A 5,433-nucleotide genomic window follows, 5' to 3' on the forward strand; every position below is an offset into this window, starting at 1 on the left:
TTGAAGTCACAGGACCAAGATGATGGGGTTGGTGTAAAAAAAACTTTCTGCTCTCTTGACAGGCCTTTGTCTTTTTATAGCCCAACACAACCCTCTCCGATAGGACCCTGCCGCCGTGGCTTGTGCTCGATATGCCTCAAGTTCAGGGCCTATTAATCTGCAGCCCTGAATTTTAGCAAAACTGAGAACTCCCCCCATACTTCATAAACTGACACTTCTACCTTCGTGTTGAAACAGACCATGTCAAGTTGTGCAAAGCTAGCAAGCCCTTTCTAACCCATATCAAAATTGAACTTGCAGTTCAGTGGTTGTGGTTGGTGCTTTAATTGCACAAAACACCATTTTGATTGAGAAATTGCTCTCTATTAAATACAACACCCTTATTTCAAATGTAACCCTAGAGCCCCCAGTGCTACCCCTCTGACCCTACACCATCTAGTTTTGGATCACTTGAAATAATTTCTCTTTACTGAAATGTTCACAACCCCTGTGAATTTGTACAGGTGAAGTTGTTGGTCATCAACCCCACTCTGAAAACTGGCCCCTCCTTGAAGGGAAGAAGCATAGGCTGGACACAAGCAATGGTTATCGCTGTCACTTTTCAGCGCCTGGGCACTCTCAATAGTCTATGTGTAGTATAATTGGTGCTCTCATGCTGAACCATCCCTTTCTGGCTTTTATTGAAGCAAGGGCACAAACCAAGCAGAAGACCTCTCCACAAAGAGCGCCAACTGGCCCTTTTTTCTGTCTTATTGATGATGGTCCCCCTGGGGACAGAACCAATGAAATCCTTCTACAGCTGCATCTCTCATTGAGGTTCTACTCCCTCACGATGCCCTCTGGTCTCTATAAAGGATATTTAGGGTGTGAACGCCTGCAGTCACTGTGGGTACCCAACTCTTGCCAATTTCCCCAGCCGAGCAGTTCACAAAATCTTCATTCCATTCTCACAGTATCCTGTGACATATGTTTCCATTACTGGGGTCCTGTTAGAAGACCTAGTCACCACTGACCACAGACTTTCCAGACTAGACTGCCAATTGCATCCAACCTGGGGCACCCATCTTCATTCTCTACTGCCTCCAGCGAATCCAGAACACTCCTCCACCTCCAACCACTGGACAACACCAACATCACTGGATATGCAAGCACTATACTGGCTCCCAGACGCCAGGCCGCACTTCACATGGCATATGGAATACTCATAGCTTTGGGACCCTCCTTCAGCAGCAAACGCTCTGGTCTACAAACCAAAGAGGAAGTTCCATTCAAAAAGGGTTCCACTGTTCATGAGCCCCGTGTATACATATTGTCTAATCGGTAGCTGTGCCTTTTACATGCAAGCTTTGAAACTTGCTACTGCTGCGTGCTGGAGACCAGTCAGCCTATTTCTGATTTGAACATTTACACCCAATCTCTATATTACGAGTTTTCTTGTTTCTTTGTGTTTTTTTTTTTTTTGCTTTTAAGAACATTAGGGGCATATCATCAAGGCCATGTGATAATTATCGCTCAGCGCTCTTAGCGCGAGGATAATTATCGTCGGCCAACTCTGAATTTTATCGCTGAGATAGCGTGCTATTAGCAACGATTAGCTCAAAAGCGATAAAATTCCAAGCGCTAACTGCCAAATGTGAGATTATTGCTGGAAATCCAGTGATAATCTCACAAAGTTTGGCGATAGCTTGATGATAGGGCAAGGCATACTTAGCCATGATATCCACCTTACATAGGATATCATGGCTAAGTCAGTCTTGAAGCAGGCGTAAGGAAAGTAGCGATAACAGAGGTTATCGCTACTTTGCTTGTCGCTCTGCAGGTTAGCGTGCCCATTGATAATTGGAGAAATTTCACTTAGCGACATTTCTCCAGTTATGTCAGGGCAGGAACGCCCACTTTGCATCTCATTAGAGATGCAAAGATGGACGTTGGGGGAAAGGGCGATGATGCAAGGATTCACGCGATAGCGTGTCCTTGCTAATAGGGCGATACAATTATCGACGCTTTCTGGCCGAAAACAGCCGCTAAATCTGTGTTAATTGTCTTGCTGATATGCTCCTAACTTCCTATGACTTTGACCTAGCAATACTATTGTGCACTATCGTTCTGGATCCTTGAACCTTATCATAATAGAGCCACACAGGCAACTATAGTTTACACGTAATCAGACAAGGTAACCTTGCCAACAAACCCTGGCTCCGGACATATCAGACAGGCCAACTATGCATGCAAGCTCTGGCCATGACCTCAAGCATCAACCGGTCAAGGCCAACAGAACGCCGCAACACCACCAATGATTGAACCAGTGGTGGTGGACATTTCATTTATTAACAAACTACTCTTTACTCATTTGTCTCTTCCTCAGTCACAGCAAACTCTGTGGATTCCCTCTCATAACCTCTCACAGAACAACCAGACACACCACCAGCCATGCACACAGGCTCCAGCGAGGAGCAAAGCAGATCAACACAACCTTTTGGTGAAGCTCCAGCTTGCACCAGACCAAGCCAAATGACAAGCAAGCTCTGGACTGATATGAATTGGACAAGGCAGCCTGGCATAGGAGCTTGGACCACAACTTAAGCAGATGAGGCCAACACATCGCTATAGAGCAGGACCAGCATCAGCACCACGCAATACCAATGTTTACGCAGTACAATAAGTGGTACAGGTGTGCAATTTATTTTCTGAGATTTCTCTGATAAGCTCACCCACTACTTTGGCACCCAGAAGTGGTATCCGCAATCGTTGTGTTAAAGTTTAAATATTTCTCATGGCCAGAACACAAAATATTACTGTGTGCAAAGAAAAGTGAAAGAATGTCTCAATTTTCTTGTTGGCCGATATGAATATGCAGTCTGCAGCTGTTTAGTGGCATAGATGCCACATAAACAAGCTCTACCAAAGCCACTAGATGCACCTTTAAAAGGGTTTAGCCGACCCTTTGGCTTTGCAAATGTGTTTTACTGTTGCTGAACAGCATTAACAAAACAAACAAATGGCCAAGGATGATGACGTCCATCTGTGCATGTGACATCACTGCGGTGCATCTATGCGTCTTGATGCTGCATATGCTGTGTTTTATTTATTGTTTGAAAATGGTGCATGCCCTTCCTGGAGCAGTACATTAAAAAATGTTGAAAAGTGTGCAAAAGTACAATATCAAACAAGCATTTGCAATGCAATAGGCCTCGCATTTACGCAAGCTTGAGCTATTGACATTGTAAATAACAGTGCCTTTTATTTTTGTTTTCGTTTTTAAAACATAAATAAAAGGCATTGTCATTACAATGCCAATAGCTTAAACTCGCGTAAATGCGCGACCTATTGCATTGCAAATGCTTGTTGTACAGAGGGATCGGCTTTTGAATTGGACCGCTGCTCTGTTTTATCTCAAAAGAGCTTTTTAAAGGGAAACTGTCATTTGGGCACATAGACTATGTCCAGCAGGCCCTGTAGGATCAGACATCCACATTATGTGCCTTTTGGGAAGATCAGAGTTGATAGCCAGGAAGGCTTGTCCACACAGCCTTTGCGCAACTACAGTTTGATTCATAAGGCCCACTGCTGTTGAATGAAGGGTTAAAGCACGTATGGGTTTACGAGGTCTCTTCTGAAAGTGAGCTTCAAGCTTGCTGCGCCAACCCGGAACTTCATGCTGTTGTCACTTTCCTGGTAGACACCTACATTCATATGCACTGGGCCTAGGCAACGGGGTGGCAGGCTTAAGATGGGGTGGGAATAGAGGTCAGCAGGAGTCTGGGTTATAGAAGGCGGACTTCCACTAGCATAACCCAATAGTAGCGCCTATCATTTCCCAATCTAGTAACCAAGATACAGAGGTTCCCTGAAGGTACTGAAGCAAAAACGCACCTATCTTGGGTACGGTATTACCAAGAGACTCAACCGCTACACACTATACCATTAACCTTCAGACATTTTTAAGAACAAAAGATGCTTCATGATTGGATGCACTAACCACTCACTCTATGTTCACGCCACATGATGGTACAGGATTAGATAGTGCCCCCCACTAAACACGCAGCATGTCCAACATGTGTTCAACACCATTTCCAGAAGTTAGTTCATAACGGTCGTAAATCAAAGTGTCACCACCAGGGCAAGGTGAAATTTCGGTTATGGGAAATTCCTGAAAGTGCGCTATTATGCACCGGTCCTAGGATGCTTGTTTCCAGTCCAGGGAGGACTGGGCTGTTCCCATTGGTCACAGGGTCAAAACTGATTTGCATATGGCTGGGTTTAAAATAGATTTAGGCCCGGATCTCTGTACTGGGTAGAATGTATGACATTGTTCTGCATTCTGTTCATCCAATTGTTCTTTTTGCAGTTGTCGACGAAAGCACCCTATTATGCACAGTTCTCGGCACAAAAAAATTTAAACATATGAGTGAGCGCACGGGAACTTGAGCAGCTGCTATTTGCAGTGCTTGTTTTTTTTTGCAGGTTTTTTTTTTACATCACATGCATCCAAATTGACAAGATAATGCATTGCGTGCTGAAAGACAGCCCAAAGTAGCACCTGACTGTGCAGCTGACAGGCGTCAAGTCCAACAAGCACCCAGCACACGGCAACACTGCAAAGAGTTAAACACAGCTGCTTTTTGTGAAATTTGTATTTATTTTGTACATAGTAACTCAGAAGAAGGATGGGAAAAAAGATCAGAACAAAGTGATTTCACACCACACAGCTCTTGCATTCTGGCAAAACAGCAAAACGTATATGATAATTATTTGCATTCACAATGTAGCAGCACAAGAAATCCGTAAATACTGTTAAAGGTGAGCAGCAGGCGCGCAACACCCATTGGACTCAAAGGGCTGCAGAACCCCCCCCCCCACGTCGTGTGTGGCAGCCCGGGATGAGACAGCTTCCCTGCGCACACACAGCCCCACCGAGCACTTCACAGGTCTTTGAAAGACCATTCGCATGTTAATGAGGCCTCGCTTTTGTTTCACCCCTTCTAAGAGCCCCTGCAGCTCCACTCTGCCTATTGCTTAATGTCAGCCCCCCCCTGAAATTTTTGCTCAGCCCCCCCCCCCCCCCCGAAATGTGGCTCTAGTTGCGCCTCTGGTGAGCAGTCAACATATGCTTGGATGACGTGTAGTATCATATGTATATTGTGGCTGGGCATCTCGTGCCGCGTCACGAGACGCACAGTAGTAGTTCTATGTGTCTTTCTGCCCGACGTTCTAGGTTCCAGCTCTTCAGAGGACGGTTGGAGTGAGTTGGGCCGTTGCTCTGGAGGTGCAAGGACCTGGTCGTGGGCTCCTGTGAATAATGAGACAATAAACGTGTCTCCAACGTTATCCTGCAGTGGTCTCGTTATTTAATACCCTGCAACAGGAAGATACTTTCATGTCTTGCTTTACTATGTTCACTACAAGCAGAATCATTCTGGGCACGTGTCCGAT

This window comes from Triturus cristatus, chromosome 3_2 (genome assembly GCF_964204655.1).
Source record: "Triturus cristatus chromosome 3_2, aTriCri1.1, whole genome shotgun sequence".
Taxonomy (NCBI): Eukaryota; Metazoa; Chordata; class Amphibia; order Caudata; family Salamandridae; genus Triturus; species Triturus cristatus.